Raw genomic sequence first — 26356 nt, forward strand, 5'->3', positions numbered from 1 at the left:
TTTAGGTCTTAAAAATGCCTCTACTGTTCCACCCTCCACTAACTCCCCTGGAAATGCATTTCAGGCTCACACAACTCTGTACAAAAAAACTTACTCCTGATCACTCCCCTGAACTTTTCTCCCTTCATTTTGTACTGATGTCCTCTGGTGTTTACACAGCCAAGGTTCCCTGTATCCCATGTCTCATAACTTTGAGTTTCCCATTGTCAAATGGCTTACTAAAATATATATAGACCATGTCGAGTGCCCCATCATCAATTTTTTTGTTACTTCCTCAAAGTCCTCAATTAGGCTCAGGACATATAGCCTGCCCCTAACAAAGCCATTCTGACAATCCCTGAGATGACTTCACTTCTCTAAATGGTGGTAAATCCTGTCCTTAAGGATCCTCTCCATTAGTTTGCCCACCATTGATGTAAGACTCACTAATCTACCATCCTTAAATCCTCCTTATTACTTTTTTTTAGAGATTGGGATGACATTTGCCATTCTCCAATTCTTCAGCACCCTCCCTGCAGCCAAGGAAAATGCAAGGATGATTGTCAACACCCCCAGAAATCTCTTCCATCCCTTCCAGAGCAACCTGGGGTATATGTTGTCTTACCTCAGGGACTAATCAATCCTAATTTTTTTTAAATGATCTAGAACTTATTTTTTCTTAATCTTGACTTGTTCCAGCTCATAAACTTGTTTTGAACTTACCTTGACCCAGCTACTCTCTCTTTACTGAAGCCATGTATCATTATGGACCTCCCCATCAACCTCCACCTCCAGATACGTTGCCTCCTTTATCCTAAATGGCCCTCCCTTCACACTCATTTTTCTTCTGTTCTTCAAGTAAACATAGAAAGCGTTAGAGGTTACCTTCCTCCTACTTGCCAAGACCTTCTCATATCCCCCTTCTATCTCTTCATTTTCACTTCTTAACTTCATTCCTGGCTACCATATAATTCTCATGAGCTCTTTTGTTTTTTGCGTCCTAAATCCAATGTCTGCTCCCTTCTTCCTCTTAACCAGCTGCGTCACCTGTTTTGTCTACCACAAATCCCTTTTCCACAATCTTTTCCCTGACTCAAATGTAACATGACAATTTGGTGATGCAGTTACTGAATAAAGAAGAAACGGGCAAATATTAATTAATATTTGAATAAAACAGACATAAATTAAGAATATCTTCAAAATTCCAAGGCCACACAAAATTAATGCTATGTCAACAGGAAATCTGTTGAAATAATCTCAGAAATTATGTCATTTTTAAATTAACACAATTTGAAATTTATAAATTGGAAAGTCAGCAGAATCTTTTAAAAAAGTGTTGATAACATAACATAACAATTACAGCACGGAAACAGGCCGTTAGGCCCTTCTAGTCCGCACCGAACCAAACACCCCTTTCTAGTCCCACCTCCCTGCGCAATGCCCATAACCCTCCATCTTCTTCTCATCCATATACCTGTCCAACCTTTTCTTAAATAATACAATTGACTCCGCCGCCACTATTTCTCCCGGAAGATCATTCCACACAGCTACCACTCTCTGAGTAAAGAAGTTCCCCCTCATGTTACCTCTAAACTTCTGCCCCTTAATTCTTAACTCATGTCCTCTTGTTTTAATCTTTCCTCCTCTTAACGGAAATTGTCTATCCACATCCATTCTGTCTATCCCTTTCATAATCTTAAATACTTCTATCAAATCCCCTCTCAACCTTCTACGCTCCAAAGAATAAAGACCCAATCTGTCCAATCTCTCCCCATACTCCAGATGCTTAAACCCAGGTAACATTCTGGTAAACCTTCTCTGCACTCTCTCCACTCTGTTCATATCCTTCCTATAATTAGGCGACCAGAACTGCACACAGAACTCCAAATTAGGCCGCACCAACGTCTTATACAATCTCAACATCACCTCCCAACTCCTATATTCCATGCAATGATTGATAAAGGCCAGCATACTAAAAGCCTTCTTCACCACCCTATTCACGTGAGTTTCTACCTTCAGGGAACGATGTACCGTTACTCCTAAATCTTTCTGCTCTTCTGTATTCCTCAATGCTCTCCCATTTACCACATATGTCCTATTCTGATTCTTTTTACCAAAATGAAGCACCTCACAATTATCAGCATTAAATTCCATCTGCCATTTTTCAGCCCACTTTTCTAAGCAGCCCAAATCCCTCTGCAATCCTTGAAAACCTTCTTCATTATCCACTATTCCACCTATCTTAGTATCGTCTGCATATTTACTAATCCAATTCACCACCCCATCATCTAGATCATTAATGTATATAACGAACAACAATGGGCCCAATACAGATCCTTGAGGCACACCACTGGTCACCGGCCTCCAACCTGACAGACAATTATCCACTACCACTCTCTGGCCTCTCCCTTTCAGCCAATGTTCAATCCGTTTGACTATCTCAAAATGTATACCTAAAGACTGCACCTTCTTAACTAACCTTCCATGTGGTACCTTATCGAAGGCCTTACTGAAGTCCATATAGACAACATCCACTGCGCTACCCTCATCCACATTCCTAGTCACCTCTTCAAAAAATTCAATCAGATTGGTCAAACATGACCTTCCTCCCACAAATCCATGTTGAGTGCTCCTGATCAGACCCTGTCTATCCAGATGTTTATAAGTACTATCTCTAAGAATTTTCTCCATTAATTTACCTACCACAGACGTCAAACTTACAGGCCGATAGTTGCCAGGCTTCCTCCTTGAACCCTTTTTAAATAACGGAACCACATGCGCAATGCGCCAATCCTCCGGCACTATCCCCATATCTAATGACATTTGAAAAATTACTGCCAGAGCCTCTGCTATTTCCTCCTTCACTTCTCTCAATGTCCTGGGGAAGATCCCGTCTGGTCCCGGAGACTTATCCACCTTTATATTCTTCAAAAGCCTTAAAACTACACCTTTTGTAATCTCTATATTCCCCATATTTACCCAATTTGCTTTTTTTATCCCACATCTCCCAATATCCTTCTCCTTAGTGAATACCGAAGAAAAGAAACTGTTCAATATCTCCCCCATTTCTCTAGGTTCGACACACAGTTTTCCACTCTGATTTTCTAAGGGACCAATTTTGTCTCTAGCTTTCCTCTTACCATTAACATATTTGTAGAACTCTTTTGGATTAGTTTTCACCCTGCTTGCCATAGTTTTCTCGTACCTTCTTTTAGCTTTCCTAATTCCTCAATTAAGATTCCTCTTACATTCAATGTATCTTTCAAACATCTCCTTAACTCCATGCTTCTTATATCTAATGTACGCCTCCCTTTTTCTTCGAACCAAGTTTCCAATATTCTTTGAAAACCACGGCTCTCTCAAACCTTTTGCCCCTCCTTTTAACCTAACAGGAACATAAAGCTTTTGCACTCTCAAAATCTGATCTTTAAAAGACTTCCATCTCTCTACTACATCCTGCCCATAAAACAAATTGTCCCAATGCACACCCTGCAAGTCCTTTCGCATCTCCTCAAATCTAGCTTTTCCCCAATCAAAAACCTCAATCCTTGGCCCTGATTTCTCTCTTTCCATAATGACATTGAAGCTGATGGCATTATGATCACTGGACCCGAAGTGCTCGCCAACACTTACCTCCGTCACTTGACCCATCCCATTTGCCAACAGTAGATCTAACACTGCTCCTTCTCTGGTCGGCACCTCTACATACGCTTCTGAAACATAGCACTGGCCCTGACACTGAGATATTTCAATTTCCGACACATTTACATGGATGTTGACAAAGAGTAAGGAAAATATTTATTAAAAAAATTAAAATATCCTGTAATTGTGATTTTTCACAGTTCGTTCTTGTCTCCATTTCAGACATTAAGTAGCCTGGGCATTGAATGTTATGGCGTGAGGTTTTGACCATGGGACTCAGTAGAAAAATAGATCAGCTTATCATTAAATTGTGGGATAGACTCGATACACTCTTGTACCTTATGGTCTTATCCCATGCATGGAGGAAGAACATAGGGAGGGCTGACTTGCTTTTAGTGGACAGTTTCCAGTTCTCAGATCCATATCTAGGTCTTTTCAATACTTCTAGAAAGAATAATTTCATTCTTATAACTAATAACACTGGGAAACTACGATGTTGCTTCCTGAAGTATTTCTGGGTGTATTTTATGGATTATGGAGCACAAAAGTCACCTGAATATTTTCTAATCACATATCATTATTTTAAATAGAGCCTTTATTTTTTTTATTTCCTGTCATATTTTAGGTCTACTAGTATATTGCCCACAAAGCAAGCTGTTTAGCTCAGTTCAAGCATACCTGGGCATGCACTCAATGGAAGTGCTGGGCACATGTTGTCTTAGGCTTAGTCATGTTTAGCAAGGATAGATGCAGATGGGTAATAAAAGCAGCTCACATCTACAAATGCTCTGCATTACATTGATATGGATTGAATGCACGACGATGCACAAATTCTTCAGGCAAGAGTATTGCGACTGTACTTAACACTAGCATTTATTCTCTTCAGAAAGATTCAATGGAGCACAATTATCTCATCAATGTTGCAACCACAGCGATACATTCTTTTGCATTTGCTAAAGGCTCAAAGACACAGAATGACAGGACTTATTAAGAAAACATATGAGCTCCACCTCAGTTGTAAATTTGGCATCAGGTGCTGAATTCGAATGAAAATTAGCAGCTAAACATTTGTAGGTCAGTTAAACACGTGCAACGTGTCAGCATCATCATGGTAAATTCAATTGAAGTTAATGTAATGTTTCCCCAACTTCCTATGTGATACAGTCAATCTGAAGGTATCTGTGTGTTCAACTTGAAGGTGTCCATCATAATCCCCAATTGATTTTCACGAAGCAAACGTTTGAAAAAAATTGTTATCCAGTGTAATTAGTAAGTTTGGAGCTTCTGGCTCATTTCTGTGTGGCTGGTGAACAAAAGTTTCCTGTTTAATTTTCACATCAATATTAACTATTGGTTTTTAAAAGACATTTTTTTGATACAAAATATAAGCATAAATGTTCTGTGTCAAAACAGAATTATCATGGTTAATGCAATAAAAATTTATTTTCAGTGAAAACCTTATGATTGTTAAGGAGAATGACAAATTCTTCTGCCGGGTAACTGAAATATTTCCCTCAGTTTTTTCAGGAAGCCAACCAATTGAAAAAAAATTGTTCTCTGGTGTAATCACAAGTGGAAGATTGAGGTTGTTCTGTTTTGGTCCAAAGGCTGCACGATGTTTAAAGATGTTTATTTGATTTGATTGGATGGCAGAAAATGGCACCAGTCCTTTGTCATTATGTTGTTGTTTGGGAAGAAGACTGTGAAGAGAATTTCGAGAGTTGTCCCTTGTGCTGTGAAGAGTTGTATTGGTGTGTTCAACTATTGCCGCACTGCCAAGTCTCGTTTGCCAGTAGGACTCTGCAGAATCATAATGTTACTCGGCTGGAGGTCTTGCTGCCTGCATGTAGTTAACGTTATTCAGGATCAAAGGAGGAAAAGTAGCTCTTGATGGGAAGGTTGGAATCTGCAAGGCAACAACAGACCTGTGGAATGGAGCAGATTAGTGGAATCATCAACTAAAGCATTACAGAAATTCTCCATTAATTTCAGATATTTTGAATCCTCTGATCAACCGAACTACGAGAGAGCAGAGAAACTAAAGGAGATCTAAACTGCAACCTTTAATCTACAGGATTTGGGATGATTACAGTGATTAATGGGTCTAATAATGGTCAGGATTGAATACACTTGTCACTCATTCATGCAGTGGCTCATGAAGAATGCAGAAAAGGGTAGAAGTGTCGGAAGGCAGAGAGGACGTGGGAGAGGCGAGACATCAGGGAAATGAAATAGGAATATAAATTTGAAACACTGGTGTGAAACAGAACACACATTTTCTGCAAAATATGAAATATATAATGATCTATCTAAATTTGTGAGAATAATTACAATTGAAAATAATGACTCGCCAGGTTAGGTTTTAAACCTTTCATTATGCAGAATGAAAAGGTTTAACCAGACTATTCACTTTCAGATTCTGTAAAAAGTAGTTTGCAATGTGATTCTGATTTCTCAGTTCAATATGCAGTTGCATCTCAATCCCAACACACAAAATCTGCCCTTCACTCACAACCTGCAACAGAGATCTATGGAATGCATCCACGAAAAGTGAGCTGATTGAACTCAATTACATGAGTTCTCTTGTTTGCAGAAACAAGAGACTGCAAATGTTGCAAAGAACAATCCTGGATGAACTGTTGAATCAGGCAGCTTCTCTGGAGGCAGAGGGATGGTTGACGTGCCAGATCCCGATGCGGAGTCTCAATCCAATATGTCCACCATCTTTCTTTGTCCTCATATTCTGTTTGAGTTCCTCCAGCAGTTTGTTTTTAGGTCTCTTCTTTACCCTAATAGCATAATCATGAAATAGCACATGCCTTCAATAACTGGAGGAGATATTCGGGAGTTCTGATCATTGAAAATCAGGATAATAAATAAAGGGCACACAATGGGAGTGTGGATGTTTATCCAAAATCCAGTGTATAATGAGCAAATTGAAATTAAATGCACAAAGTGCTACTGTTTACTGTGGGCAGCACTGTTAGCGGATCAACACAGTTACATCGACAGGGATCCTGGATCAAATCTGGTGCTGTCAGTAAGGAGCTTTCCCCACATTTTCCTGGGCCCCCTCTGAGTGCTCCAGTTTTATCTCACCCTTCAAAAATATACGGGGTTGTAGCTTAATTGGGTGTAATTGAGCAGCACAGCTCGAGGACTGAAATGGCCTGAAACCGTGCTGGGTGCTAAATTTAAATTTTCATTCAGACGTCATTAACATACAAACGATAAACATTTAGAATTTATTAATTTGAAATTTCCTCAGATGATGAAAATGCTAACTATGTTAACATCAGGTGCATTCCCATCCTCTTTTGACCTATCCCGCCATGTAAATTCACAAAACTGCCTTGATCCTGCCTTTTTGTGTGGCCTTTTATTTATTCCTTATTTGGACTGACCGCAAATCATGGAGATGGAGCTTTTCCAATTGAACAAAGCCGCAAAGGAGCATCGTAGAAGCAGTAGAAGGGGCAAACCTCACATACTCCCCACCTACCTGTCTCATGGCCAGAAGAGATTTTTCAGCTTCCTCAAAGCCCACATAAGCACAGCAGAATGAAGTTGTCTTCAAAACAGGAAGAAGACAATGACGCTAATATCTTCTGAGAGCAGTATTTTCAAAGTTTCACCGGTCTGACTTTTCCCCCTCCACTCCGATAGTAATTTACAACTTCAATTGTTGCCTTTTCCTTTCGTTCTTATTAACAACATTCCACCGCCCTCTGCTGGGACATAAACAAGGATCCTGAATGAATGTGTTGAAAACGTTTTATCATTTAGCATCTGATCAGAATAAGTTGGACTGAGAATTATTTGACTCTCCTCCCAGATACTAAAAGTGGACACCACTTCAGTTTCATACTGGAGTATAAAGATAACTGCATCCTCTTTTATCCATGAAAATTGTTTCCAAACCTCTCAATGATCTCATTCACTCTCAACTATAAAAACTCTTTATGCACGTCTTTGTCACAAAGATCAGGACCATCTAGTCTCCTGTCTCTACTGCTTCACTTCATTTACCACACCAGCTACACATTTTCATCCCCAGACTAGTCTCCAACTCAGGTGACCATCCAAAAAGAGGTTATTGTCATAGGTTACCATGTATACATACAGTATTAGCCAATTTCAAATTTTAAAACACAGTAAATTGTGCTATTATGAGGAAAGTATGTTTAGAATTTCTGAAATTTGACAAATATAAAAAAATTTAAGCTTTATTCCTTCCTTTAATTAATCCTTACCTGTTTCTGAGAGAGGGGCAACAGATAATGACTGATGGGCACTGACTAAAGCGCTGATACTAACGATGTTGGTGGGCTGGAGGTGTTTCCTCTTTTCTTCTACTTCTACAAAACGTTTAATATCAATGACTCAGATTGGTCACCTAATGTAAATATCTGCCAGTCCCTGGTTAGAAACTTAACAGAGTTGCTCACATGCAAAAGCAACACTTCACTCTAATTTCATATTCTCCGAACCTCATTTAAATCTCCTTCAAATCATTGAAATGGTTTGGAGTTAAAAAAAGATCTCAATGTGTGGCCTCTTTGTCCTTCCAGCAGCACGAGGCCTACCATCATAGAAAGTGTCAAGATCATGGATGCTTAGTGAACAAATATTTTGTCATCCTTAAACTCATAATTGATTGAAATTCCAACTCCTATCAATTACTCATGTTTCTCCTTTCTCCAAATTAATTTAAATGTTGTTGAAAGAAACAAGAATCTGCCAGTGACTTTCAGCAACATTTTGTGATGACACTTTGAATTCTTTTATATATTTTTAAATTCTCTGTGCCCAGCCTCCTTTACCTTGGAAGACGTTTTCCACTAGTTCGCTGAACCACACCAGAAATTGTCGAAACAGGAATATTCGTCTGATTGCTAACGGATGGCTTCACAACACCATTTTGTAACTGTTGTGATGTACTGCAAAGAAACAGAGAGCATCAGGTGGCATCGATAAAAAGGAAAAAGCTGCTGTCCACATCCTTGATGGGGATTCTTATGTGGTTGGGGATCCTTTTGTCAGGTGAGGTTCTGTGAACATCAAGCCTCCTGGATACTATCTTGCCTCCCAGGTGCCAGGGGCCAGGGACTTCTCTGATCCAGTTTACAGCATTCTGAGTGGGAGAAGGTGAGGAGCAAGATGTCATGGTCAATGTTGGGACCAATGACAGAGATAGGAGTCCTGGAGAGGGAGGAAAAGGAGTATGGTGAGAAGTTGAAAAGCAGGACCTCATTGGTCATCTCAGGATTGATGTCTGTGTCACACACCAGAAAAGGTTGGAATGTGCCAATAAACGAGTGGCTGATGAGTTGCTGCATGGGCCAGGTTTGTGGATTGTTGGCATCTCTACTGGGGAACGTCTGGCCTGTAAAAAAAAGGACAGGCTGCCTTGGGGTCAATATCCTGGCAGGAAGGTTTGCTGGAGCTGTTCGGGTGGGTTTAAACTAGTTTGGGCTGGAGATGTGAACCAGGATGTGAGTGTAGAGAAGAGAACAGAAGGTCAAAAGCATGATGCTATGAGTTCTGAGTTTGTGAGGGAGGACACACAGGGGATGAAACATAAATGGAATCAGTGAGAGGTTTTGAAACATGTCTATTAGGAATAAAGGAGATGAACTTAAGAGTATGGATCTGTTCGTGGAATTATGATGTGGCCATGACAGAGACGGCTTGAGGAAGTGCAGGATTGGTTGATGCAGCAACTGGGGTTTAGGTATTTAAAAAAGAATAAGATGGGAGATAAGAAGAGGGGTAGTGGAGTAGCATTACTGGTCAGGGATAGTATCACATCTATAGAACGGGAGGCGCTGAAAGAGAGTGTCAACTGAGTTGGTGTGGCTGGAAGTCAGAAATAGGAAGGGAGCAACCAATGTATTTGGAGATGTATTTGGAGTAGTCTGTATGCCGCCAAATAACCCTCTGGACACCAAGGAGCAAATAAGCAGGCAAATTTTGGAATGGTGCAGGAAATACAGGGATGGTGTTATGGGAGAATTCAACTTCCCTCACTTTGACTGGCTCTCCCTGACTGCAAGAGGGATACATGTGGCTGAATTTATTAGTTGTTTTCAAGAAGAATTCTGGACACAGTATGTTTAGCAGCTGACAAGAGGAGAGGCCAAACTGAAACTAACACTGGGTAATGAACCATAACCATATCACCATACAACAATTACAGCACAGAAACAGGCCAGATCAGCCCTTCTAGTCCATGCTGAACACCTCCCACCTAGTCCAATTGACCCGTACCCAGCACATGACCTTCCATCCATATACCTATATCCATCTCTCATCTATGTACCTATTCAACTTTATCTTAAATATTAAAATCCAGCCTGCATCTACCACTTTGACTGGAAGCCCATTCCAAACTCCCACCACCCGCTGAGCAAAGAAATGTCCTCTCATGCTTCCCCTATACTTTTCCCCCCTTCAATCTCAATCCCTGTCCTCTTGTTTGAATCTGCCCAAAGTTCAATGGGAAAAGCCTATCCACATGTACTCTTTCTGTCACTCTCATAAGTTTAAATACCTCTATCATATCACCCCTCATTCTTCTCCATTCCAGGGAATAAAGTCCTAGCCTGTTCAACCTTTCCCTGTAACTCAAACCCTGAAACCCTGGCAATATTTTTGTAAATCTTCTTGTAAACCTTGTCAGGTGGCAGACCTCTCAGTGGGAGGGCATCTTGGTGAGAGTGAGACAACTCCCTGACCTGATCAGGATAAAAGCAGACAAAATGGGAATGAGAACAATTGGGGAAGGGCTAATTATGATGGGATGAGGCAGGAAGGAGCAAGTGTAAAATGGAAACCGAGTTTCACGGGTGATAGGTCAGAACTAATGTGGAGAAAGTTTTGGGACAACTTGTACTGGGTCCACTGGGACAGGGAAAAGATGGTAGGAAAAGGGAACTGTGGTTGATGAAACAGGTGATGCAGCTGGTCAAGAGGAAGAAGAAAGCTACATTATATATGGGAAGCAGGCAACAGGAAGCACTCATATGAAATATATGGTAGTCAGGAGGGAGCCTAAGAAAGGACTTAGTAGAACTGGAAGGGGGCATGAGAAGGCCTTGGCATTTAGGATGAGGAACCTATGGAAAGGATTCAGAGGAGATTTACCAGGATCTTTCCAGGATTGGAGAATAAGTCTTCTGAAGCAAGGTTAGCAGAGCTGGGACTTTTCTCTTCGGAGCAAAGAAGAATGAGAGGAAACCCAAGAGAGACTGGCAAGATTACATGAAGCAATGATGGAGTGGACAGCCAGCAGCTTTTTCCCAGGCAAGAATATCAAACACCAGAGGACATGTGTACAAAATGAAGGGAGAGAAATTTTAAGGGTGACATCAGGGAAAGTTTTTCTTTACACAGAGAGTTGTGGGTCCCTGAAATTCATTTACAGGAGTGGAAGCTGAAACATTAGGGGCATTAAAGAGACCCTTAAACAGGCACATGGATAGAAGGAAAATCGAGGGTTATGGAGTAGGGAGGGTTTAATGCTTTTTTTAAAGGAATATATGCTTGGGCCACCAAAGAAGAGGTACAAGGACTGCTTAAAGAAATCTCTTGGTGCCTGCCACATTGACCATTGCCAGTGGGCTGATATCACCTCCAACCGTGCATCTTGGCGCCTCACAGTTCGGCGGGCTGCAACCTCCTTTAAAGAAGACTGCAGAGTCCACCTCACTGACAAAAGACAAAGGAGTAAAAACCCAACACCCAACCCCAGCCAATCAATTTTCCCTTGCAACCTCTGCAACCGTGCCTGCCTGTCCCACATCGGACTTGTCAGTCACCAACGAGCCTGCAGCAGACGTGGACATACCCCTCCATAAATCTTCGTCAGCAAAGCCAAGCCAAAGAAGAAAGAAAGAAGATATGGTTTGGCATAACATTGAGGACTGAAGGGTCTGTACTGCACTGTGGTTCTTAATGTTCAATGATTTAACCACTGGTTTATCTACTCTGCAATATTCAAAATAGTCAAGTTTTCTTTCCTTTTTTAAAGGATGTTTTAATTTGTTAAATATATATATATATACATAAAAAATGAATGATTTAAAGTAATATAAATAAAAACAATCAAATGATCCTTCCATTAAAATCCTTCCCACGTCAGTGCAGTCTAGTTGGTTGGAATAATGTTCACTGGACTCGGGAAGGTAGCAGCAAGTGGCTTCAATAAGTGGCTGATTTACTGCCATCACAGAGAGCCATTATTGAAGACCAAATTAATCCCCCTGATATTCATGGATTGAACTGTTGTTTGCTGTTATGTTGCATGAATTCTGATTCTCTGAAGAACACCTTGCAAAATGATACTGATTTATCAGTTCCATTTCCAGTTGCATCTTAATCCCACCACACAAAATAGGTTCTTCACTCATCAACCTGCTGCAGAGATCTAACGAATGCAGCCTCTAAAAGTGAGATGATTCAACTTACTTGCACGAGCTCTCTGGTTTGTAGACCCCTGTCCCTCCATGTTAATTCACCAAAGTGCCTTGATCCTGCCTTTTCCTGTGGCCTTTTTTTTATTCCTTCTTCAACCCATGTTCAAAACATGGAGATGATGTTTTGGCAATTGTACAAAGCACCAAAGGTGCACACCAAAGCAGAAGGTGCAAACCTCACATACTCCCCACCCACCTGTCTCATTGCCAGAAGAATTTATCAGCTCCCTCAAAACCCACAGAAACAGAGCAGAATGAAGTTTTCCTCATTTCTGTCAGACTGCTCAGAAAGAAGACAATGATACTGATTTCTGAGAGCAGTATTTTCCAAGTTTCACCTGTCTGACAGAGAACCCTCCAGTCCCAATCGCATTGTGCAACTTCTAACCTGCACAACCCAATAGCTGCCTTTTCCTCTCATTCCTATTACAATCACTTTTCTCACCCTGGCCTGGCACAGCACTCCCGACATGACAAGGATCCTGAATGGATGCGTTGAACACAATTTGTCATTTACCATCTGATCAGGTTAAATTGGATTGAGAATTATTCGACTCTGCTCCCAGATACTAAAAGTGGACACCGCTCCAGTTTCAAACAAGAGTATAAAGATAACCTCTTCCACTTTTATCCAAGTAAATTGTTTCCAAATCCCTCTAAATGATCTCATTCACTCTCACCTATCAAAACATTTCATGGACTTCTTTGTCACGAAGATCAAGATCATCTCGCCTCCTGTCTCTGCTGCTTCCCTTCCTTTACCACGTCAGTTTAAAATACTCATGCCCAGCCATTTCTCCAGTTCCTCCTTTCTCTTTTCATTCTCTCTGCCAATAAATTTTATGCAGATTCAGATTTATTGTCAGTGTACATACATGACATCACCTACAACTCTGACATTTCTCTCTCCTGCCGGCGTTTCAAATTACCACTAATTGCCGGTGCAAAAAAATAAACGGTACAGAATATAAAACATGGAAACAAAGAAAGAACTAAACAAACTGACAGTGCAATAAAGAGAGAACATATGGAAAATCAAAGTGCATAGGTAAGAGTTTTTGATTGAGTTTGTCGTTGGGGAATCTGGTGGTGGAGGGATAGCAACTGTTCCTGACCCTGCTGGTGCGAGTATTGTAGCACCTGTATGTCTTCCCCGATGACATTAATGAGAACACAGAATGTGGTGGATGGTGAGGGCTTTTGATAACTGCTGCTGCACTCAAATGGCAGCACTCACTGTAGATGTGCTCAATAGTAGGGAGGCTTTTGCCTTGGATGGCTTAGGCTGTGCCCACTACCTTTGGGAGGGCTTTATGCTCAGGGGTATTGTTGTTTCCTTACCAGATTGTGATGTCGCCAGTCAGCACACTATCCACCTCTGTAAAAAAATACCAGGGTTTCTGATATCTTATCAAACCTCAACTCCTGAGGAACCAGAGGCACTGACATTCTTTCTTCATGATATCATGGGTGTGTTGGGTGCAGGAAAGATCCTCCGAGATAGTAACAGCTAAGAACTTAAATGTGCTCACCCTCTACACCTCTGAGCCCTCCCTAACCACTGGATTGTAAACCTCTGGCATTCCTTTCTTGAAGTCAACAATCTGCTCCTTAGGTTTGGTGCCATGAGTACAAGGTTATTGTTTCATCATTCAGCCAAGTTTTCAATCTCCATCCTGTATGCTGACCCATCCCATTACTCTTTTAAGCCCTCTACCACGGTATTATCAGAAAATTTGTAGATTGTGTTATTGTTGTACGGAGCTATGCAGCCATGAGGGTAAAGCGAGGAGAGTGGGGCTTAGGTACCGAGCCCTGTGGTGCTAATGGAGATTGTGGAGAAATTCATGACACACCGATTGTCACTGAGCTTGAAATCCCCTTTAAATGGGGGTGAAAAGAATAGTAAATCAGCAGGATGAACGGGGGGGGGGGGAGACTTGATGGGCTGAATGTCCCAATTTCACTCATGTCTTGTGGTCTTTCCTGCTCTCACATTGAATGACTGTTAATGATTCTCTCTTCAGGCTCTTTTGCCTTTTATTGAAATGTTCTATTTTCACACCTCTTCCAAAATGTTCTGTTTCATTTCTGACCACATCATCTCTAACTGCCCTTCCCTCTCCAATGCCCCTGAAGGAACTACAGCTTCCTACAACTGTGTCCATCTTATTCAACTCTCCATCTGATCCCTTACATCAGATTCTTATTGGTGCTACACTATTGATCCAGCTCAAATCACCATTGTCAGTACATTTGATTGTAACAAGGATCTCTCCCTCTATCTCAAATTCAATACCGTAAATCTCACTTTCCTTATCCCTAACACCTATTCACTGTTTTGTGGATACAAGGAACCACACTTACAATGTTAAACCCTGATCTAACCATTCATCGTCAGACTGTCATCTGCAATGGATTTTTGTGTAGCATTTTCAGCATTTGCTCCATTATCTCTTGTGTGGCTCGAAGGATCCAGTGTCATACAGGAAGCCCCATTGGAAACCTCAGCTGCATTTGAAATGGCAGTGCACAAATGAAATACACTTTTACCTGACAATCACTTCTCTTGACTTGTGATGTTCTCTAAATTAATAGACTGGCCATTGATAATGGACCTCTATTTTGTTGCGCTCCACTCCAACCCTGCCACAGCTCATCCGCAACTCAAATATTAGCCAATTTCATATTACGAATACTTGGAAAATCATACTATTATTAGAGGAGAGTGATAGTTCACAGTTCCTGAAATTTGGCAAACATCCACAAAATATTATTTTCAAGTTTTATTGCTTCCTTTATTTAATCCTTACCTGTTTCTGTCAGAGGGGCACCGACTAAAGAACATATGCTAAAGATGTTGGTGGGCTGGAAGTGCAAAAAGATTAACATCAGTAACTCAGATCGGTCACCCAATGTAAATCTCTGTCAGGCCCTGGTTTGGATCTTGACAGAGTTGCTCACATGCAAAATCAACCCAGACTCTAATCATTTCATATTCTCCAAACCTGTTCTTCCTCAAACTGCATTGAATTTATGGCAATGAATTACATATCCAATCCATTTTTACAATTTGACTATAATCTTTGAGCATCTTGGTAAGAGACCAGAGGACTCCAAATCCCAGCAGCAATAGATATTCACCAAGACTAACCTTACTTAACCCCCATCTACTTCTTAGCATAAGTATTTGTAATGTGTGAGTCAGTTTAGAAAAGTTCTTTGATTCACAGTCCAATCTCATTTCTCACTCCTCCAAGTTCACTGGTTGAAGGCAATTCTTCTACTGTGCATAGAATTTAACATTTATGAATTTCACCAGGCTTTGGTGTTGAAAAAGTAAATGGTTACTGCTCAGTAAGGTTCTTGTCAGCTTTCAGAGAGAGATCTGTTGCTCCTGGACACAAACTGATACCTTTTAATCAACCACATCAGTGTCTTGCCAAAGAAATCTGCCCCATCAGTGTTTTCCAGATGATAACCTCTTTCTTTCAGGTCAGCACAAAGTTCCTTTGTGTTTCACTTATTTCGAGTGAAACATGAGGCAGCCAGACCTCTCATCTTGGATGGACCACAAGGGCTTTAACCAGGCTGAACTGAGCACCTACAACTGATTTAAAATATGGGGGTTTTCCACAAGCTTGTCAGCTTGCAGTTCAAACTGCAGCTGCTCACTGTAGCACTGCAGAACTGAACTCTCTCTCTCTATCACAGGCAAAAACAGCCTGTTATTTTCTCTCTGCTTATCACATGACCCTCTTAGAACAGCAACCTCCACTCAGATAGACTGCGGCCCTTGGGCACTCTTCAAAGAATTTGCAAAGGCTCTCGGAGCCAATCTGTCAAGCATGAGCAGATCTCCAGTGTTTTAGATGAGATCTGTTTTGAAAGGTTTGTCTGTGACCTACACTAAAAAAAAACTTCAAAACACTTTATCTCCCAAAATCATATCTATATATGATATGAAACACAACATATTCTGTCACAGTCTTCCTCATTTTGAAAGAGTCCTTCAGTGGTCATTAACAAATGTTTACCATCTTTCCTTTACCCAATGGCCATATCATTAACATCCAATACTCTCTATCATGCTTGGCACAAAGACACATTTTTCCTTTATTTACCCCTGTGCTCCACAGATTTAAATTTGTAATTAAACAATTCACAAGTGAATAAAGTGCCCATTTCAGATTTTATTCAATTTTATTTGTAAACATTTTGATTTGACCATGTGGAAATTACAGCACTTTTTATGTGTCATCCCTTCATAACCAGGCATCATAATATTAGGGACAAAGCAATGGTATACATCTTAAAGTAATCATGCTTTGAACTTTGAGGCATATTCTTTGCATCCAATGGCTGTTTGAAGTCTGTGATTCACAGACACCACCAGGTGCTGAGAATCTTCTCGAGTGATTCTCTGCCAGGCCTCTTTCCTGCAACCATCTGCAGCTGCTGCTTGTTTCGAGGGCTTGAACCTTGCGATTTCTCTTCAGCATGTGGAAGGTTTGCTCAATTGGATTTAGATTGGGTGACTGACTAGGCCATTCAAGAATTTTCCAGTTTTTAACTTTGAAAAACTCCTTATTGCTTTAGCAGTGTATTTGGGATCATTGTATTTTCTCAAGGATGAAACACCGTCCAATGAGTTTGGAGGCATTTGCTTGAACTTCAACAGATAAAATATTTCTATGCACCTCAGAATTAATTTTGATTCATTGTCAATAAAAATATACTAATAGCATCGGCTGATTGTGCGACTCACACAGCTAAAGGACAAGGGCTTCTGTCACCTGGGAACACCACCACAAGGATGACAGCACCCCAAGATTATTGCCAGGAATAGTCTATTAATTACAGGAAACAATTTCAGTCCTTGTCATGGAAACTGATATCCACAAAAAAAAGACATACCAAAAAAGCCATCTTCTGCTTGTTTTTATGTTACTCACCCATCATTTTCTATCTTTCTTTTCAATTTACTTTTATATTCACCCTCCTTCCATACTTTATAATTTTTTACTTTCACACAGACTTTGCTCAGGCATTTTATCTATTTATTTCCTGTTCATGCCATTATAATTTTATTAGCTAGAATCTGTTAACTTCTATTCATTTCAGTATCTTCCCATTATTGCCACACCTTAATGATTTACAATTTTACCAGATCAACCAGTGGGCTTCCTATTGCATTTTGAAATTGGGCTACGTATGAGTCATTCATTCTCCCACTATCAATATTTTAATCTGCTGAACCCAAGAGCAGAATCAATATCTTTTGAACAGATGCATACAACACTACAGAACAGCTCAGAAACAGGCCCTTCGACAATCTAGTCTGTGACAAACTATTATTCTGCCAAGTATCATTGAAATGCACCTGGACCATCGTCTCCACACCCTTCCCATCCATATACCTATCCCAATTTCTTTTAAATATTGAAATCAAGCCTACATTTACAACTTTAGCTGGCAGCTCATTCCACACTCTCACCACTCTCTCCACCATGAGGTCCGCCCTAATATTCCCTTCAACCATTTCACCTTCACCCTGAAGTCATGTCCCCCAGTTTTTGTCTCACCTAACCTCAGTGGAAAAAGCCTGCTTAGCTTTACTCTGTCACCATCCCTCATAATTGTGCATACTCTCCCCTCATTCTTTTGCGGCCCAGATCCAAGAACCATAAAATTTTATAGCACAGAAACAGGTCCCTTTGGCCTTCAAGTCTGTAATGAACCCCTTTTCTGCATCCTGTCCCTAGCCCTCCATAACACTCCCAACCATGTACCTTCCAAATTCATCTTAAATGTTACGTTTGAGCCTGCTGGCAGTCACATCCATCACTCTCTGTGTGAAGAAGCTCTCCCTCATATTCCCCTAAACCTTTCCACTTTCACCCTTATCCCATGTATCTCACCTACGCTCAGCTGTAAAAGCCAACCTACAGTTACTCTGTCTATCCCCCTCATAATATTAAATACCACCATCAAATTTCCCCTCATTCCAACCTGTTTAGCCTTTCCCGATAACTCAGTTCCTGAAATCCGGGGAATATCCTATTGACTATTCTCTGCACTCTTCCTACCTTATTGACATCATTCTTGTACTTAGGTGACCAAAACTGCACACATGCTCCAAATTTGGCCTGACCAATGTCTTATCCAACTTTACCAAAACTTCCCAATTCCTATACTCAATACTTTTATTTATGAAGCTCAACATGCTAAAAGCTCTCTTTCCAATGCTTTCAGGGAATTATATATATTCGGTTCCCCCTGTTCCTCCACACTCCTTAGTGCCCTTCCATTTACCATGTATATCCTTTCTTGGTTGGTCCTTCCAAGATGCAACACCTCACACTTGTCTGCATTACATTTCATCTGCCATTTTTCAGCCCATTTTTCCAGCTGGTCCAGATCCCTCTGCAAAGTCTGAAAACCTCTGTGCAGCCCACAAAGCCTCCATTCTTAGTGTCATCTGCAAACTTGCTCATCCAGTTTACCACATTATCATCCAGATCATTGATAAAAGTAACAACAGTGGTCCCAGGATCAATCCCTTAGGCACACTATTAGTTACAGGTCTCCACTCTGAGAAGTAATCATCCACTACTACTCTCCAGTTTCTCCCGTCCACCCAGTTCACTACTTCACCATGAATACCAAGCATTTGAACCTTCCTGACTTTAACCTCCTATGTGGGACCTTGTCAAAGGCCTTACTGAAGTCCATATGTACAGCATCCATAGCCTTTCCTTTGTCAACATTCCCAGTAATCTTCTGAAAAAACTCTTATACATTGGTTAAACATGACCTTCCATGCACAAAGCCATATTGACTATCCCTAATCATTTTCTAGCTATTCAAATAATTGTATATCTGATCTCTTCAAACACTTTCCCATAATTTATCTATTACTGAAGTGACATGAGATTCACCTGCCTATAATTTCATGGGTTACTTTTGGAGCCTTTTTTAAACAATGGAACAACGTGAGCTACTCCTCCGGCTAAGGATATTTTAAATATTTCTGCCATAACCCCTGCAGGAATATCTGAAGGAAATATCTTGTCAAGTCCTGGGAACTTATCCACCCTTTTTTGCTTTAAGTAGTGGTAGTTTATTTATATAGCACATTTGACACAATGCACATTGATCCAAAGCACGATGACAGGCAGCCATAATACGTGGCCATCCTATTACATGGACTATCCAACTTAGAACCTTAATTATTTCAATCCTAACCTATTCCTCCTGATCACAGCAATGAACAATTTTCCAATTTCAAATGAACAACAGTGCTACAAATGCCAGACTTTAAAGAACAAGCAGTGAACATAAATATGCCCGGTCAGCATGAACCTCCTGCATAACAGTTCATGACAGTATACAACATTACAAAATGCATGAATTATTTATAGAAAATTCACACCTCCTTACCTGCATCGAGGGAAATTTATTGCCTTCCTCCATTTCCAGAGGGGTCATTTTTCATTGCCTTTGTTGACAATGGCGCATGATGTATTCAAAGGTGCTTACTCGCTTCCACACTATCAGGGATAGAATATATCCAAGTAAGGTGCCACCTCCAGTTTCTGCACAATCTCAAATAACATCATGAAAAATGTGTAATATTACTAAAGCTGATTTCTGATGATTGAGATGGTCTTGGACTGCAATAAAATTCAAATTTATGAAATCTGACAAGGAAACCGAAAAAGATGCCTTCAAGCACATAATACGTTAGAAAGAAAATCAAAATTTATTCTTTGTAAAATCACAACATCAGACATTACTTTTATTAAAGAAAGTTTGTGAAGTTCTTCTGGTAAATCAATGAAGAATTATTTTACTTTTCTGTCATACATCAGTGGGTTTGGGTGTTCAGAAGGCAGAGCTGACCCTGATTTAACATATCATGTTACGAGAATTAAATACTTAATCTGCTGTGCAATTCCTTTGCATGATCTATTAAATCAGTGCAGATCATGAAAGATCCTATGGAACTTATCAAAATGATAATTTGGGATTCCTGTGATCCGCACTGGAAAATGAATTGAGGACCTACAATAAGATTAAACTCAGATAAACCCTGTCTCTGATAAGCCGTGCAGAGGTCACTTCCTGCGAACATTTATCAATTGGGTCACAGCCTGTAAAGGGTAATTGACATCATTGAACCATTCTTCAGGATAGCTTATCTTTAGACATCTCTGAAAGGTATTATTCCCCTTTGGTTAGTTGTAAAAGTCCTCAGTTCAGAACATATTTTTCTCTGCATCATTTTATACCTTGATATTTAGAGTGTTTATTGATATAAATATATATTATTTATACATTAAATATTCCATTTTAAAAAGTCACACATCATGTGTAGATTGCCAATAAGAATGGCATTGTTTTGTCTCCTAAAATTTGAATATAACTCAGAACAGCAAAGGTGTGAGAATGAAGTCATATAAAGGGCAAGGATGGCAATTTCCATTCCTAAAAGGGATCTGCCAACCAATTCAGTGTACAAAACAAGCAAAGGCCAAGCTACTTATTTTCATTCTTTGAATCATTTTTTCTCCTGAAACTGCTTTGACTGAATCAGAAGCTGTATGAGTCTAGTCATCTGTATTAATAACCCAAGAAATAAATTGTTATTGGCAACTTGGCAAGTTTCCCAACACATTCATCTTTTCAATGAGCACCACATGGATGCAAGTCTTGAAATTTAGACATACAGCACAGTAACAGGCCATTTCAGCCACAAGCCATGTTGCCCAATTGCACCCAATTAACTTACACCCCCGGTACATTTCAAATGATGGGAGGAAAATGGAGCCCCCAGTGAAAACCCACTCAGACATGAGGAGAATGTACAAACTCCTTACAGACAGCTCAGGATTGAAACCCCAGTCCTAATCATGGGTGCTGAAAAGGTGGTGTACTAACTATTACACCAACCATGCCAAATGGTTCCTAGTTTCCTTGAAATGGAGTAGAAATTGTAAAACATTAAATTATTGTTTACCACCATAATGCACCTGACAATTGTACCTCACATGAGAAAAAGGAGCAGCTCAGGACAAAATTGCTCTTTTAATTGCTCTTCTGCTAAAGAGCTTCTTCTCCACTCTGCTAAAAATCTTAATTTCAAAATTGGACTCCAAACCTCTTTTGTACAGTTTGTTTTGCTTTCTATGACCTGTCAAAGTTGACTTAAATAGTTCTCAGCATAGATATTTGATCAAGTTCAACAATAATTATTTAATTGCAGCAAAATCTTTGATTCATAATGTTTAAGAGATGATCATTTCGTGAACCATGCATGAACAAGTGGTGGATCTTATTGACAAAAAGAATGCAGCATTTTGTACCTTACTTACTGAGGTAGATGTGGAAGCAGAGAAGGTGAATAAGAAGCACAAGCGCCATCGCAGATTTTCCAAAGGCAATCACAATGATGGTAAGAAAGGCAGCATTGCTGATATAAATAGAAGCTGCTGGCAGAAATATAATCCAGCGCTGCCCCTCACTGATGGCTATTGAAAGTAAGAGTACAGAACATATTTCTTTTAGTAACGGCAGAATATCAGGAGCTAATGTTAGCAAACAGCAATTTTTTCCCCTTCATTTGAAAATCTGGGTCACAGTCTTAACTTGAAAGCAAAAAGTAAAGTGAAAAATCCTCATGTTTTGATCTCCTTATCTAAGGAAAGACATCCTTGCCATGGAGGGAGTGCAAAGAAGGTTCACTTGATTGATACCAGGGATGGCATGAATTACACATGAAAAAAGATTGCATTGATTCGGCTTATACTCACTGGAATTTAGACGTTTGAGGAGAGATCTTATAGAAATATATAAAATTCTTAAGGGATTGGACAGGCTGCATGTAGGAAGGTTGTTTCCGATGTTGGGGAAGACCAGAACCAGGTGCCACATTTTAAGGATAAGGGTGGAGATGGGGAGTTGGGAAGAGTCTTTTTGTACTGAGAGGAGAAAAAAAATTCTCTCAGCGAGTGCTGAATCTGTGGAATTCTTTGCCAAGGGGTGGGGGGGGTGGGGTGGGAGAAGGCATGCACTGGGTACTGAGTAAACACTCAGCCATGATCAAAATAAAGGCGATGTATGTTTGAAGGGCCAAATGGCCCACTCCTACATCTATTTTTTATGTTTCTATGATTATAATGGAATAGGTGAGCGTTCTATAGAAGCACCAATCATAATCTTTCAAAGATCTCTTGATTTAGAGACCATTCTTAAAGGTTGGACAATATCTGGATACTAGTCCACTATTTCAGGAAAAGAGAAGTCTAAGAAGTCTAAGACTAAGAAACCAATTTGTCCAATATCTCATTTTAGGATATTATTAGAGTCTGTCATTGAAGAGTAAAAACCTTGAAGATATTTATTTATTTAATCAGAAATAATCAGAATACGTTAAATCTGGTTCACAAAAGCCTTTTAGGAAAGGAAATTATCAACCCATCCATTCTGGCCTGTATGTGCCTCATATGACCAACTCCTAACTACTGCTAAGGATAGCATGGTTCCAAAAATATTGGTGTTTGTGGCTCAATTAGGAGTAATTGGGCAGCATGGGATCGTGGGCCGAGAATGCCCGTTACTTTGCCATATGTCGAAATTATTACTTTTAATTATTATTACTTTTAAAATAATTAAAATTAAATTACTTCAAAGTAAAAGCAACTGGGGATGGAAAGTACATGGCAATTGTGTTGAAGACATCCAATCCAGTACATGGATAAATAAAGAAAAAATCCTACATTACAACACTTCTAAGATCTTCCTGATGTTTTTATTAACTTTCTAGTCTTAAAGTCATTCTAAGAGCCTACACCCCCCAGTATAGTTTGAAGGGTGGGAGGACACCATAGTTCGCAGAAAAAAAATACGCAAATACAGGCTCTCAAAGGAAATCTTCACCCTGACCCTGACCCTTACCCACACACACTGTATTTTCGGAAGTCAAAAAATGTTTCAAATGTCAGTTATACAATGTATATTAAATCGTACCCTTGGGTGCAATGCCTTAAGACTAAATTCCCATATTATACGTAGTATTTTTTTTAAAATTATGTTTTGCAGCATCCTGTGTATTACAAAATTTTGAAAGGAAATTCCAAATAGAGAAATGTAAATCATGTCTGGCAATTTAGCAAATATCATCCAATGGAAATGCAGTGTTCTTGGAGATCAAGCAATGGAAGAAGAATTCATTCAAGTTCATTTCTTATCATAATTGAGTGATAGGTAGGGGTATGAGCTAAATATAGAATATGGAAGAAAAAAAATCCAAAGAGAAGTGACTCATTAAAAAATTAACTCCTTCAGACACAGTTAATTCAATCCAGTAGCAAAATGACATGGAGAGCAACAGAGAAATCACATTTTTGAAAATGAAGTTCAGCAAGGTAAACTTACTTGCAAACTTGGCATTTGTCCGAAGCATCTTTCTATCCATAAAGTATAGAATGAAGACAGTCAATGAAATGCCAGCAACCAGTAAAGTGAGAAAGATGCCTGTGATTAGAGCCCCCAGGAAATGCCTACACGAGAAAGCAAATTCAAAATAAAATTGCATATTATATAGATGAGTATTAAAAAATGTACATTGCAAAAGACTTCAGTGTTCTGAAACCTGAAAATATATTTCCTGTAAGGCCAGATGAATCTCCTTGCAATCTGTCAAAATTCATTATACCTATCTTGAAAATGCTTAAGTTTTTGGGAGAATATGTGTAAAATTGGGCATCGTAAGTCAGATCATTCATAACTTGAGGAGGAGCTGTCCATGTAATATGGTCAACAAAGTTTGGGACTTCTTCAAAATGAAGTAACAGGTCTAGAAATTTGGGATATAGTCATGAAGAAGTGATCTAGAAAACAGAGCAAAGCTTGAATGGAGGGAGACATGTTAATCAGTAAAACTAAGGTGGCAACCATGAATATGATGAAATAAAATAGCTTCCTCTAACACAATCCAGGAGCTCAGATCTGAAGATCAAAGGAGAAATCACTTAATATTTTGAAGAGCAAGGGAAACAGTTGTCAGGGAGTGCAGCAAAATAAGACAAGTTTAAAACCTCTGTACCTTCCGGAATGAACTTCTTGACAGATATACTAATTTCATGCCATATACAGTGAGGTACCAAGTTAATCCTCTTAATACACAAGAACCATTATGTCATTACCACCCATGAAGCGGATTTATAGTGATGCTCAGGTTGAAGACAGAAATAATTAAATAGTTCAGCTTGGCTTGGGTTTGGACTGGCTCTGGTTAGGTTGAGTTTTCTTTGAATGAAATTAAAACTCAACTTGGCCATGGCTTTTACATCAGGATGTTACAATGCTGTAACACTGCTGAATTCAACTCTTGATTTAGATAAATGGAATAGAAATTAGCTCCCTGGATTTTATTGATACAAACATGCAATAATCAGACACACCGGTAATTTTTCCCTCCAACACAATTGTTCAGCCATTTGCAATGGTGATCGAAGTCTCCCACACATTTGTTGCCCCTTCTGCAGTGCTTAGACTTCAATCCCCTGTGAATCAGATAATAATAATGAATGTATCATCATTATGATCCAAAATTATATATATATATATATAAAATAAGTACATCTGTACTTTTCCAATAAAAGAGAAATATTTGCCAATGTATACATCTCATTTTGTGAAATTGCAAACAAACAAATTGCACCTGTCAATGAAAGCATCTTGTAACAAAATGTAGAACATATTCAAACCAAACAACACAGGAGAGAAGAACAAATGAAGAAAAACAGCCAATATTTTAAGAGATCCTTTAAAAGAATATATTTAAAGTTATTTATGTTGAAATAAACAAACAGAAGAAAAGGCAATGGAGTTGCCTGTTTGCTTCTTCCCTGTTTGCTTCCAGCCCCCCATTTGTTTCATCCACATAGGTGCAAGCGCCAGCGCACAAACAAATACACACACCGACACAAATGGGGAACACAATCTTCAATACTAATTATATCATGAATTATAAATAACGGCAACTGATAAGAGCAAGAGGATGGAAAAGGACAAATGAAGTCAAAGAATGAATAACTACAACCAGGCAGTCAGAGATCTTCAGCAAATATCCCCAATATGTGATTTGAAAAATTATAAGATTCATTATGACTAATATATTTGAGTTAATTTAACCCTTTGCATCCTTAAATGGCTCAACTAAAAAAGACACCCCCCTCAACAACAAAAGCCATAAGAACCAAAGGCATAGGACTGTGAGCAGCCCATAAAGTCCCACAATCCTGGTCCAACAATCAAAAGATGTTACCTGATCCTCTTCTGTATATATTTTTTTCTTTGGCTTGGCTTCGCGGACGAAGATTTATGGAGGGGGTAAAAAGTCCACGTCAGCTGCAGGCTCGTTTGTGGCTGACAAGTCCAATGCGGGACAGGCAGACACGGTTGCAGCGGTTGCAGGGGAAAATTGGTTGGTTGGGGTTGGGTGTTGGGTTTTTCCTCCTTTGCCTTTTGTCAGTGAGGTGGGCTCTGCGGTCTTCTTCAAAGGAGGTTGCTGCCCGCCAAACTGTGAGGCGCCAAGATGCACGGTTTGAGGCATTATCAGCCCACTGGCGGTGGTCAGTGTGGCAGGCACCAAGAGATTTCTTTAGGCAGTCCTTGTACCTTTTCTTTGGTACACCTCTGTCACGGTGGCCAGTGGAGAGCTCGCCATATAACACGATCTTGGGAAGGCGATGGTCCTCCATTCTGGAGACGTGACCCATCCAGCGCAGCTGGATCTTCAACAGCGTGGACTCGATGCTGTCGACCTCTGCCATCTCGAGTACTTCGACGTTAGGGATGAAAGCGCTCCAATGGATGTTGAGGATGGAGCGGAGACAACGCTGGTGGAAGCGTTCTAGGAGCCGGTAGAGGACCCATGATTCGGAGCCGAACAGGAGTGTGGGTATGACAACGGCTCTGTATACGCTTATCTTTGTGAGGTTTTTCAGTTGGTTGTTTTTCCAGACTCTTTTGTGTAGTCTTCCAAAGGCGCTATTTGCCTTGGCGAGTCTGTTGTCTATCTCATTGTTGATCCTTGCATCTGATGAAATGGTGCAGCCGAGATAGGTAAACTGGTTGACCGTTTTGAGTTTTGTGTGCCCGATGGAGATGTGGGGGGGCTGGTAGTCATGGTGGGGAGCTGGCTGATGGAGGACCTCAGTTTTCTTCAGGCTGACTTCCAGGCCAAACAT

At 40.0% G+C, this 26356-nt stretch overlaps 1 long non-coding RNA gene across 2 annotated transcripts; it reads right to left on the bottom strand.

Moving 5' to 3' along the window:
- Positions 1-5036: 5036 nt before the first annotated feature.
- On the bottom strand, positions 5037-26268 carry LOC138748098 (uncharacterized). Of its 2 annotated transcripts, XR_011347780.1 has the most exons (10): positions 25432-26268; positions 24566-24667; positions 23538-23662; positions 21476-21631; positions 19542-19651; positions 14912-14966; positions 8445-8561; positions 7124-7349; positions 6195-6410; positions 5037-5546 (listed from the first exon to the last, which is right to left on the bottom strand). It is a non-coding gene; the product is annotated as an uncharacterized lncRNA (long non-coding RNA). The 2 variants fall into 2 exon arrangements; XR_011347779.1 differs by lacking the exon at positions 6195-6410.
- Between the last annotated feature and the right edge of the window lie 88 nt (positions 26269-26356).

This window comes from Narcine bancroftii, chromosome 13, assembly GCF_036971445.1.
Source record: "Narcine bancroftii isolate sNarBan1 chromosome 13, sNarBan1.hap1, whole genome shotgun sequence".
Classification (NCBI taxonomy): domain Eukaryota; kingdom Metazoa; phylum Chordata; class Chondrichthyes; order Torpediniformes; family Narcinidae; genus Narcine; species Narcine bancroftii.